The sequence below is a fragment of the Onychomys torridus genome, chromosome 6 (assembly GCF_903995425.1).
Source record: "Onychomys torridus chromosome 6, mOncTor1.1, whole genome shotgun sequence".
NCBI lineage: Eukaryota > Metazoa > Chordata > Mammalia > Rodentia > Cricetidae > Onychomys > Onychomys torridus.
Genome location: NC_050448.1, coordinates 86,498,404 through 86,512,337, shown reverse-complemented (window position 1 = coordinate 86,512,337; position 13,934 = coordinate 86,498,404).

The following is a 13,934-nucleotide window of genomic DNA, read 5'->3' as shown; positions in this document are numbered from 1 at the left end:
TTCCTGCCTGGCCACTGGCCAAACAGCATTTTATTTATTTTATTTATACAGAGCGATATCCACAGCAGGGAAGGGAGAAGAGAAGAGTTGAGAGAGAGGGGCTGGGAGGAGAAGAGAGAGGGGAACTGAGGTCAAACTGTAATAAATAAATAAAATTTTTAAAAAGAAAGGAAGAAATACAAAACCAGAAGGAAAATAAGACTTTTCCACATTTTCACTCAGGGAAGAGTTGCTAAAAGAGAGATGGGAACTGGTAAAAATTTATTACTCGTATTTACTGGATACCAATGGCCAGCAATCATGTGAGGATTCCAAATAAAACAAGGCAAACAGCACTATTAGCATCAAAAACAACCACTGACAATAAGCAATGTCACTTTCAGGATTAGTAAACAGATGTATAGCCGCTTTAACCATAATTTCCCCAAACCAGGAGCAAATAGATAGGTGAAAGGGAAGTTTTCCTGCTGAGACGAAATACAAATGGACCACAGAGCAGAAACACAGCACTATTGTTGAAATAACAATCAAGATAGTGGATGACAGAAACAGAAAGAAAGTGGAAACAGCCAGGAAAACCTACTTACATTTAGTGCCTGGAGATTTCTTTCCAGAAACAGTTCAAGGCCAACACCTCCATTGTCCCCACCTTTAAAAGGTAGTGAATAGGGACAGGATTTAGAGACAATCACAATGGTCCATAGTTTGACATTCTATTTTAAGCTTTTCTACAATACAATCTCTAACAAAACTAGACTGTTCTTAACGGCCAGTAATAGAATTGTATTCCTGTACATCTATGCACCAACACCAGTATGTGGCATGCACTCAAGCTGACTTCAAGGGGACCATGCTGTGAGACCTAAAGTCCATATGAGATTATCTAAAATGAAAAACCATGTCTGTGGGGCCTGTGGTATTTCCACAAGCTCTGGAATGTGTCCATGACAGGATCCAACCTGCATTTCTTACTGAAAAAGGAAATCATTGTGAAAGTATTGAAGGCTGAAGTCCAGAGTCAGAAAGCAGAATAAAATGTGGAACATTTTTTTTTTTAAGTTGCTATACATTAATGCAACAGAAACAAATTTCTCCACTGTGTCTCTTCAACAGATAGTTGCCTAAATTAAAACCATGAAAAGGCGAAATACTAAGCTAAAATTAGAAGACTGTAAGAATAAATAGACTCGAAGACAGGTTTCCTAAGAGGGTGGTAAGGAAAATAATAGCCTGAGTGAGAATCAACAAGAACAGATATCACTTGATTATCAACCTGTCCAGGCTTGAGAAAACAGAACACAAACTCCACCTTCGGGAAGCTTCGGAAACAGGACATATACATTACAGTAAAGGTTATAGTTCTCAGAGGTATATCAGACAAAAAGAAAAATGTGTCCAATATATACCACACTCTATCACTATTAAGACTATTGGGCAAGCTTGCATGTTCAACTGAACTTTACAAAGTAGGACTAAAGGATTGCACAGTGCAGAGAGGCACCTATGCCCATGTATCAATGAGGTCAAAGAGATGATTGTACAGTGAAGAAACTGGAAGAACCAGGTGAGAAGAACTAATGCATGTTTTGTGGTCTAAGTTAGGAGCAAGATGAAGTACAATATGGAGGTGTGTTTTCAGTTTCGGGGACTGTAACACACAGTTAATGTACTTCACACCGTTAAAAGATCCTTCTCATAATTCAAAGACCAGGTTGTAAGCACCATCTCTGCCTTGCCTCTGGCTAACTGAGTCCTGCCAGGACAGGATGATTTCTCTCTCTCTCTCTCTCTCTCTCTCTCTCTCTCTCTCTCTCTCATTCTCTCTCTCTCTCTCCCTCCCTCCCTCCTTCCTCCTTCTTTCCATCTCCCTTTCCCTTTCTCTCTCTCATTTTTCTTACACAGATCCTAATTCGAGCATGAGAACTGAACTTTCTGGGCACAACCTCTCTCTAATGAGTTCTCTATCACACTGGGGTTCAGGACTTCATCACATAAATCTGAGGGAAACACAAACATTCCCTCTATAACAAGTAGCTTTGTTAAACTGCTTGCTGGGTCACAGATTTACATATTAATGAAAATCTTGTTGGCGGAGATGTGTGGGTTTTTTTTTTTCCAGTTATTTCATACTGCTCTTATATTTCAAATTCAGTGTAGTTAATAACCTTTGGCCACTTATTCTTAACCCTCAGCTTTACAAATATTAATTCTCCCCCAGATATCTTACTTTTTACCCTGTCTTATTTTATTTGTGACTTAGAAAAATTATGCATAAAGCTATGAAGTCAATTCCACAAACTACATTAGAAAATTGCACATGGTAATTTACACCTAGTTCTTTTATAGAAAATAATACTTTAGAAAGTACAAATTTAGAACTGGCCAATAATAAAATTAGATAACTTAAGTCACCCAATGTTCAATACTTGGATACTTTCCCAAGTCTTATATTGGAGTTATTTACCTGTAAGCCTTCTGTGACAGAGTGGGAGCATGTTACGTATTTTGTAAAGTAGCTGTCAAATACTTAAGTTTTCAAATGTGCTGCTAAAAGTCTGCATTTGCCCATTAAAGTCACCATCTTTACATCTTTATTATTCTCTATTCTAGTACCTTCCTTTGAAAGCAGGTGGCTCACATTTTAGAATCAACAAAATACCAAAAATAGATCAAATTCAGGATCCTAAAAGACAGGATTTACATCAGAGCACAGCCCAGTCCAGAGTTTACAAGTCCTGCTCTTCAGACTGTGCTGCTGGGATCAAGCTCCATGGACAGCTTTCCTTCTGTTGCCACTCACTACAGAAATCACCAAGGTTAGTTTCCAATCATCTCTGGCTGTAACAAATGCAGAGAAACAGGGAATGCATTTTCCTAGCAACATTAACCCCATAAACCTCAAACCCTATGTGAGCCAACCTACAGAGTCTAAAGCTACAGTCTGAGCACTTCGGCTCTGGGGCCACTGAACATATTTGAAATTCATTGATCTGAAAGGTAGTACAATGTCAATAACGTCTGTAGCCTAGAATCATTATGAATTAAGCTTTTGGCACAGCGTCCTACCACAGTGTAGACTTGAGTAGAATAGCTGACTCGATACAAGCATTCATTTTTCTCTCCTTGAAACGATTCCAGGTAGGGCCTACTTTTATTTTGTTTGATTCATTTTATTTGTTTGTTTCCAGGCACAAAGTCACAAGAACAAAGAGAACAGAAGAGTAGAGAGAAACAAGTACCACTGGCAAACCAGAAGGCAAATGACACCTGACTGGTATTAACTGGCAGCAGCCACATAAAGGCGATAGGCAAATCTGGTATTGTGGCAACCAATAAGCAGCCCTACTTGGAGTGTATAACTGCTCTCCTCCCAATGTATGGATGACAACAAAGCCAGTGTGCGAAGATCTGGAGAAATGTTGAAGAATGGGTGGTTCTACCATAGTGTCAGCCGATGAGCTGGGTGATTCGCCCTATTAAACATTTAGTTCCTACCTTCTTAGCTCTTGCCCTAAACAGAGTTTGGAAACTCAGCCTATATCCCTCAGACAAGAGATCAGAAGGGTTTTCAGTCTACTGTCTACCCTGAAAAGTAGAAAGTAAAACACAAAGACAAAAGCTTCTCAATATAAATAGAAGCTATGCAAACAGAGATCTTCAAAATCACACTATCTGCTTTGAAAATACTATAAGATAGTTGATGGGTGTGGCGGCCTGCCTGTAATTCCATGTTCAGAAGGCAGAGAAGATTGAATGCTTTTATCTATGTACAGTCCATACAGTGTCCTATTTTTATGTGTTTGTCTGTCTCCTGTGTTAGTGTGTAAAGTTGCTCAGAAAAAAAAAAAAAAAAAAAAGGCCATGTATCATCAACACACAGCATCGTGCCTGGCTTATTAGTAGGCGCTCAAAAAATGTTAGTAGAATGACTGAATTGGATGCATATGTGAAATGCTGATATACTAACTAGATGTGTTCTCAGAACAGGTAACCTCAAAGTCCAGTATCAGCATTCTGAACCCCTCTAACACAGCTTCACCAGAGAGGGGAAAAAATGTTTCAGCGGGGTAGAAATGAAAGGATAGAATTGCTCTTTGGTAAATAATGCCATTTAACAATAAAATGTACTTATTTAAAAGAAAAACAAGTTTTCAAAGTAACCATAAAGTTATGTGTCCAATTTATTAAGTCTAGTAATATATGACTATGGTTAAGCTTTAATTTAATTTTTTAAACTAATAATGGTTATATCTGAACTTAATTCCCCTTTACTTCTATGGTTTGTGGTTTTTATTATAAAGCACGGGTGTTGTTTAGAAAATGTAAGGAAATAATAATTGTATAAAACAGTGTGAATTGAAATTAATATTGAAACAAACTTAATTTTTGATATAGATGCCCCATTTATATATGAAATGCATTTGGAGTTGTCAATAGTATAGAATTCTCAACTTTCCTTATTTATTATATTCACTGGCTAGTGTGACCCCCAACTCTTCCCACATCTATAGACTCAAAGTCAGTAGGAGAGAGTCCCAGGCTTGCTATCAATGTACTTGTCTATCAAGCTACTCGAGTGTCTGGTCAAGCCTGATAGTCACCATTTATAGAGCACATGAAGTCTCACTCATGAGCTACTATCTTAGTTCACAAGCTGGAGCTCTGCCCAATACTTCTCCTTAGCAACTTTGTTAACATGTGACAGGTAAGGAAATCAGTCATAACTCTTGTGAGAAGAGGGGTGAAGAAAACTAAAAAAGATTAAAATTTCTCAGGGTGACTGCTGAACATGCTTTTATCCAGATCTGAGGTATGTATTAAACTGAAGACAATGAATAAAACAGGATTTATCAGGCTTACTTCAAGTTTATCTTGCTTTTCTACATTTTTAACTGCTAAGGAATGATTTCTTAAGGGATTACATCCATTAAAAACTACCCTCTTATCCCTCTCACCAGAAATTCTTTCCAAAGCCTATAAAAGCTAATTTTACATCTTAAAGCTAGGTAATCCAATAGATATTCAAGTTCATCTGCCTTTGCTAAGAGTTGACACTGAAATAAGGGTTTATAGGATATGCTTTGTGCCTTCTAGCCATTTGTCGCCTTTTCTCTTGACTTCCAGGATAACATTCTGTTAACCTGCCATGTTACTTTTGTTCACTATATAGCACTTAAATAGTATCACTTTTATGTTAATATAATGGACCATTTCACTAACTGGGTATGGGGACTATCAATCTGCACTCTTCCAGAGTTATTAATTTCAGGGTGTCCATTGTATCTTTTAATGTAGTTGAATAGTAAATAATGCACCCCAAAAGCTTCAACCCAATTCCAAAGTCTACAACAAAGATATAAAGCCAATGGTGTATTCCCTTAAAAAAATACATCAATTTTATCCTGTAAAAAGAAGATAGAAAGATAATTCTGTCAGTAAAAATACCAACACTGGGACCTATAAACCATAGTTTAGAATATAAAGAGGCAGGTGTCAAATCTGCTTCCCATTCCTGGAGAAAGTTCTCAACTCTATGAACATGAGAAAGAAGAACAGTACAGGGTATTCTGTCATCCAGGTATCTCCTTGAGTTGCCTATACTGACAAAACAGAAGCCCCAAATAACAATAATAATTGTACTATCATTTCACAGCACTTTACAATGGCTTTATATACATGAAACTGAAAATTAATTGAATTCTTAATTATAGTCATTACACTAGCCAATAATACCCTAAGGCCTATCATTAGAAAACTAAACAGAAAACATAAAAGTGTTCACTGGAAAACTAACAGAGATTTCTTCAAAGCAGCTATAAAATTCAATATAAATTAGATATCTGCAAGACTGAGTAGGAATGGTATTTTTATAGTATAAGAATTATCCTCAGTTTTATGCACTCACTACTTGCTTGTTTGCTCAGCCTCATTTCTCTACTCACATATAGTTCACAACTCCCTTCCTACCTAGGGAATGACATTGCCCACACTAGATAGGGTCTTCCCATAACAACTAATGTAATTAAGACAACCCCTTACTGATATACCCACAGGCCAAATCAATGTAGACAGTCCCTCAATGAAATTCTCTTCCAGGGGCCAGAATGTTGCTATTCGGTAAAACAATAATGAGTCCACTGAACCAGAAGTTAAGAACTGCCATCTCACCACATGGCCTCTGAGTCACCAGGGAAAAAGAGCACCGCAGTGGTGGATGGTATGACCATAACAAATCACCATGGCAAAAAAACGGACTACTACTCCACAAAGAATTTCAGATTTATAAAGGCAACTCTCAGGTTTAGCATGCTCTGTGATTGTAGTCAGTGAAATTATTACAATTCAATTTGGGCAGGATTATGAATGGCTCACACCCTACAGGAACAAAACTATGGTGTCACTGCACTAAATAAAATGCTGAAATAACTAAGGTGCTTGTTGAAGGCAAGTGAAGTACCAAATGGGTACTCAGAGAAGCTTTGTGATGAGGTTTAGGTGTCAACTCAGCTGCACCTAGAGAGCTAGAAATGCATTATTTATGGTTGTGTCCCTGAGAATGTCTCCCAGGAGAATTGGCTTGTGAGTTAGTAGACGTGGTGAGATAGATCACCCACAGCATGGGCAGATGTCATCCAATCATTTGGGGACACAGATAGAATAAAAGAGAGAAATGATTTGTTTTCTCTCTCCTGGAGCTGGGACCCATTATTCCTCTTGCCTTTGGACAACAGATCCTAAATTCTCTAACCCTAGGACTCCAGGTCTTACATTATCAACCCCCTCAGTTCTCAGCCTTTGGTTTCAAACTGAGAATAAAACTGTCAACTTTCCTGGTCCTAAGGCTCATGAACTGATGGTTTCTGGATTCTTGGTATTAACTTGCGATAGGACTTCTCAGCTTCCACAAGCACGAGAGTCAAATGCCCTAGTAAATTCCCTTGCACTTATCTACCCATCCAGATTCTCCTATGACTTAAAATAGAGTTATATCCTGGAAAAATCCACAAGCTAGCTGAAAGCTTCATAATTCAAACAAGCATTTAATGCACTTAACGTACTGACTAGCACAGCTTAGGAACATTGTACAACCGACAGTTGCTATATACTTTCATGATCATGTGGCCCACTAAGAGCTAGAGATGGCTGTCATGACCCAGCATGTCAGGAGGTCATTACACTGTACATTATAGGACAGAAAAATATCAACATCCAAATTCTTAGTACAGTTTCTACTGAAGAGTTATTACATGATCACCATGAAGCTGAAAATCATTAATCAAACCATAGCAAGTAGGATTCATGTTTATACCCTACTAGCTCTAGATTTAAAAACAACCCAGAATAGATCAAGATTATTCCTGTAGCGGTTTAAATGAAAACTGTCCTCATAGGCTCATGTATTTGAACATTTGATTTGCAATTGATTGTGCTGTCTGAGGTTATGGAATCTTTAGGTCATGCAGCCTTGCTGAAGGAAGTATATCACTGGGGTCGGGCTTTAAGAGTTTATAGTCTCAGGCCACATCCTTCTCAAATTCTCTGCCTCCTGTATGTGGATGAATGGGATGAACCAGCTTGCTGCTCTTATTACCTGTTACTATGCCTTCCCCATTAATGTGAACTCTCCTCCTAGAACTGTAACCCAAAACAAACTCTTCTAGAAGTTGCCTTGCTCATGACATTTCATCATAGCAACAAAAAAGTAACTGACAGACTTCTCAAAAAATATCATCTCCATAGAAGCAGGGATTTTTATCTGTCGTCTCTACTCCTATGCTTTGGAAAGCTGTGTAGTATCAGATACTCAGCAAATATTTGTGAGTGCATTTTGTACATGAAAAAAATCCATGCAACACTTCACACAGAGAATAGACAACATATAGTGTGGTGACAGAATTAAGTTTTTTATAACTATATTAGCAAATGTTAAAAGTTAAAGAACTATACAGAAGAAAAAGAAATACCAAAAGGAAAAGAAATTCCTGGCAGGAACAATCGCTTCCATCTAAGAGGATCTGTGAAGTAGAAACATGCCTAATTAAGCTGACATTTTCACAATGTAGAATACAACAAAGCACTATAAGTGGAATTTATTACTCTACATAATCACATGGATAAACCACACAACTATAATGGTGAGAAAAAGAAATGAGACCCAGGGAACACACTATATGACTCTATGTAAAGTTCACTGATTGTTTTATGCTATCCTTGAGGTGCTTACCTACAAAAAACATGAAAAGTTTAGGGTTGGAAGAACAAAGATACTGATGCTGGATATATTTTGTCTGGACCCAGGCATGACTCTCTAATAATTCATGATGCATGCAGCCTGGCATTAATCAGCTTTATTTTTACCATGATAACCACCTCAACATCTCAGTGCTCAAACAATGACCATTTTTCTGTTCCTTGCTCCTATTACATGAGAGGTTTGGCCTGTTATGTTCTCCTGGGTTAATTTGACCTCAGCTCAGTCTTTCTTCATTCCAGGAATCCTCTCCTCTGGGACTCAAGCTAGAAAAGTAGTCACTATTGGGGACATGTTTTCCATGTTAGCAGGGTTCAGAAATTCAAAGATGGCAGAGGGAACTAAGCAGCTAGTTGTACAATTTTCTGGTCCAAGGTACTGCATAGCTTATTCAAATCTGGGTTTGATTTTCATGTATTTGATCTAGTCTTTCCACATGCCATGAGCTGCAATCAAACTTCTCCAACACCAATGTTGCTAAGATATTTTGTGTTTGCCAACTTCAATGGAAACAGTCCTTTTAATCTGAGCCATTTTCTCCAGATGAACATTTATTTGATAGATACAATAGAGGTTCTAACTCAGGTACTTTCGAGATCATAAAAAATGAGATTTATGGTGATAATTTATTTGTGCTGAAATGTGATTTTATTTGTACATTAATAAATAAAGTTGCCTAGGGGTCAAAGCTAATATTAATAGCAAGCCATTTAGCAGAAGTCTGACAGTGGTAGCACATGCCCTTAATCCCGATCACATGACAGGCAGATCTCTGTGTGTTCAAGGACACAGCCAACATGGAGACACACACCTTCAATCTCTATACCAAACATAGAGACCTGGAGGTCTGTATAGACAGGCAGTGATGAATGAGGAGGTCATGTGGTTGGGTTTAGAGCCAATGAGAAGTCAGAACAGAAAGTCAATAAAATGACAGACATACAGGAAATAGGCCTCTTCTCAGGAGAAGGACGGCAGTGGCAACTGGTGCTAAGAAGGTGGTCTCAGCTTTTGGCTACTGCTCTCTGATCTCTGGGCTTTTAACTCCGAATTTGACTCTGTGATTCTTATTTAATAAAACTGTTGAGAATTACATCTACAGAGATTATCCTTAGTTATTGGGAGGCCGACTTGAACTAGAACTTTCCTGATATCAGCAAGTCTCTCTAGGGTGACCTTGAAGAAATAAGCAAGTCATTCTGAGAAAGCCTGGCAGAGTGTCACATGATAAGAAAGTCACATCAGAACACTGGTTATGAAAGACATCCCCCATCTGACAGTAAAAATGAAAGAGGAACCTCAGATACACAACTTCAAAGAACTGAATTCTTCCAACAGTCTCATGAGAATTAGGAGAGAATTATCTGCTACCGAAATCAATTGATTGCAGTCTTCCAGGGGAGTAAAACTCTTTCGTGTCTCAACTCTTGACCTCTATGGATTGTATTGTCGCTGCTAAATTTGTAGTAACTTACCACACAGCATCATTTTTGGTCCTTTTCAAATTGTCTAGGTAGTGGTTCTTGAAGTTGAGTTTGCATTATGCCACCTCAGATGTCTGTTGACTGACAATCCCATCCCTGAGACTCTAAGTCATAAGCAGGTGTGTGACTCTGCTTCTGTTGACTAGAGACCATAGACTATACACTGAGAACCACTGCTTCATCATTATTACACTTCCCATTTCTTTTCTCTCCAGGGTTGTGGAGAGAACCATCTTGTTTTTAATAAGCAAGCACCCTACTACTGTATCCCATCTGAGCCATTACTCCTAGGCTCTTTAAATGCCCTCAGCAGCAAACTAGAATACAGTGAGAACATATACATCTGATGGAAGCTAATGATTATTTTTTTCTCTCATAGTAAAGATTTTCACAAGAGAGGGAAAGATCTCATTAAGTGATATTTATTAGTCCTAATACCTGATTTTCATTAAGCTGCCTCATCCTTATTATGCCTAGAGCTCTTGAGCACACTGCTCATTTCATGCCCGCACAGGCACTTTGCTTCTTCCCAGGTTGTAAAGTGCATCCCCATGTTCCTACTATATCCATTTTGGTGCTCTGATTCACAATTGAAACAGTAATAATGTCCTATTCAATATGGATACTTGAAATTGTTAAGGTGCTATACTCTAAGAGGTCAATAAATATGAACTGAATTGATAATGTGGGGTAAGTTCATAATATCCCTTTTGCTGCTACCAAAATAAAATTCATTAATATTTTTTTAAGAAATGAAACACATCCACTCATAATAACATCATGGGATGTTGGCATCATCTGTTTTGTATTGAGCTTAATAGCTGGATCAATACATCATGATGCTGAAAGACACTATATACACCAAGAATACAATATGTGCTTAGGTTTTTATGTTTGACATTCCTATTAAAACACAAAAACCACCACCTTTTATTGTTATTTCTACAAAGGATTTTCTTTTTCCTGACAAAAGTGCCTCTTTTGATGCTGGCAGGTTTGTAGTAACTGCAGAGGGGCACGAACTACATCACTTAATGAATATTCATATCAGATCAATGTTTATAACATTTTTCATGTCAGTGCTCTTTAACCTTCTTCAGCACATCCTGTGAGAATTACAATGAATTCTTGAGATACCAGAGGAAATCTCTCCAATTTCTATAGAAGGTTTTAAAATACATTTTAAACTACAGATCCTTAACCTGGGAGAAATAAGAAATATGCATTAGTACAGGAGAGAAGGCCGACTTGCAAGTGGCATACTAACTTGCATGTGAAGATTCACAATAGAATACAAGCTCCTCCAGCAGAGGGTTTCACTCTTTCTGTTTGTTGGGATGCTACCTGATTTTATAATAATATTCAATGCAGAATAGACACCCAGGATACTTGTTGAATAAACAGATGACTGAACAAGCCCATTAATTGTATGATGCAAAAGATCGATCAAGACTTTCCCAGTCATATACAATGAACACAGCAATGATCCTGTGATTCCAGAATCAACAATCTGCAGTGTGGAATTGGCTGGGATTCCCAAACAATGTACCAAGTTCTCAACATAAAAATGAAAATACAAAATCTTGATATTCAGATGGCTACAATATGACATGGGGAAAACATACATAAAATGCTCTGATGTGATATGGAAAAGCACAGTAAAATTGCAGACCAATTGAACAGCCTACAAACACATAATGTTTGAGTATCATCTAAAACTATGAAGGTGGAGATAATTGAATAGCAACCTGTATTGCTCAGGGTTCTCTAGAGGAACATAACTGATAGAATTCATACATGGCATGCACACATATAAAAATGCACACATGAATATATGCATACAAAATTTATTAAAGTAGCCCAGAGGCTATGGTCTGGGTAGTCCAATAATGGCTGTCTTCCTGAATTTTCTAGAATCCAGTAGTTGTTCAGGCCATGAGCCTGGATGTCTCAGCTCGTCTTTGATCTTTGTAGAAGTCCTAAGAAAGTAGATTCTACTGTCAGTGAAGGAAAACTTTAACAATGGGATTGATGAACTTGGTATCCAGATTGAGAACAACAGGCAAAGAGCAAAACATTCTATTTTCCATGCCCTTTATGTGGGATGCCATCAGGTATTTCCTGGATTTTAAGGTGGGTCTTCCAACCTTAAACAATCCAGAATAGTGTAGATCTTCTCAATGATCCAATTTAGAAATATTCCTCACAGGTGTGTTCAGCTGCTTGGGTTTTAGTTAAGTCCAGATATAGTCAAGTTGATAACCAAGACTAACCATCACATAACCCCAAAGAGATGTGGACATATTAAAATTCAAAGGTCAGGGACAACAGGAAGCTGTGAATGTTAAAGTCTTTAACAGGAAGCAAGAAATATATATATATGTATATATATATATATATATATGTATATATATATATATGTATATATATACATATATATATATACATATATATATATATAATACTCAACTAAAAATGTTTTATTTAAACATTAGCTATCCTTTTATCATCTCAAAGTTTTAATATTTTCTAATCTATTTTATCTTTATTTAATTGCTAATCAAAATGTATTGCTTCAAGGTCCATTTGTTTGAAAAGCATTGGGTTTTGCCACCCGATGGATGTGAAGTTATCCCAGAAAAAAGGAAACAGAGAATATTCTGCCAGCACAGCCACAACTCTCCTCCTGTCCTGAGAAGGGAGCAGTGTAAGAGTTCCTACTGATCTTCAGTGCTGAGATAGCTTTGATCTAGATCCCTTTCCCACTAAAAATTACTCCATGTGGTAGAGTAAGCAATAAATTCCTCTCTGTGGCAAGCCAAGCTATAGCAAAGGGAAGTGTCACAGGCTTTTTCTTCTCTACAATTTGCATTTGTGGCCTTATCTTCATTATACCTGCAAGAGAAAGTAAAATGAAACTATTCTCATTTCTGAGAAGATTTTGAATTCAACCCATACTTGAAAGTTTCTGAGTCTTCCAGCTTAACATCATCATACTTAACAAAACTTGGGTTCTTCATCTAGATGAAAATGTGATTATCCACAACAGTTCAGTCAAGATCGCTCACTGAGTCATTCCCAGGTGCCCTTGTTGTCCTGTTAGAGACTACACCAGAAGTCCAAGTCTCATGGGCTTGCTTAGAAAACAAATACATTAATTAAATATAAACAGTTAATAACAAAAGCTATGAAGGAAAACACCAGCATCTTGGACTAGAAAATATTAGACAAGGAAGGCCATTCTCAGTCATGCGGAGTTCTTTTCCACACTTTGGCCAAACATATATTAGAGAATTTATTTATTTATTTGTTTGTTTGTTTTTTGAGACAGGGTTTCTCTGTGTAGCTTTGTGCCTTTCCTGGAATTTACTTGGTAGCCCAGGCTGGCCTCGAACTCACAGAGATCTGCCTGCCTCTGCCTCCTATGAGTGCTGGGATTAAAGTCGTGTGCCACCACCTAGCATATTGGAGAATTTATTAAGGCAATTTCAGGTAGTTAAAAACGAGGCCAGCCTGGTCTCCAAAGTGAGTTCCAGGAAAGGCACAAAGCTACACAGAGAAACCCTGTCTCGGGGGAAAAAAAAAAGGAGGTTTATTTTGGGGGCGTAATTTACAGCTAGTAAAGGGGTTGGTTACAGGATCTGGAAGAGGTGAGGTGCAGTCCAGCTGGGTTCTCTGGAGAACTCTGCTTGGTCTACCATTCAGCATCCAGGATTACCAGGAACAAAGACAGCCAGCACATCAGGATCTCAGGTCCTAAGGGTCCCATCTCGGCTCCACCTCAGGGCAGGTCATAGGTAGGCAAGATAGTTACCGGAAGCCTCACTGCAGGTAGTACTTCTATGGTGATATTTTATTTGTGCTGAAATGTGATTTTATTTGTATGTTAATAAAGTTGCCTGGGGGTCAGAGCTAATAGCAATCCATTTAGCAGAAGTCTGGCAGTGGTAGCACATGCCCTTAATCCCGATCACATGACAAACAGATCTCTGTGTGTTCAAGGACACAGCCAGCATGGAGACACACGCCTTTAATCTCAATACCAAACATGGAGACCTGGAGGTCTGTACAGACCGGCAGTGACGAGGAGGTCATGTGGCTGGGTTTACAACCAATGAGAAGGCAGAACAGAAAGTCAATATAAAGACACACAAAGGAAGTATGTCTCTTGCTGAGGGGAAGGACAACAGGGACAGTTA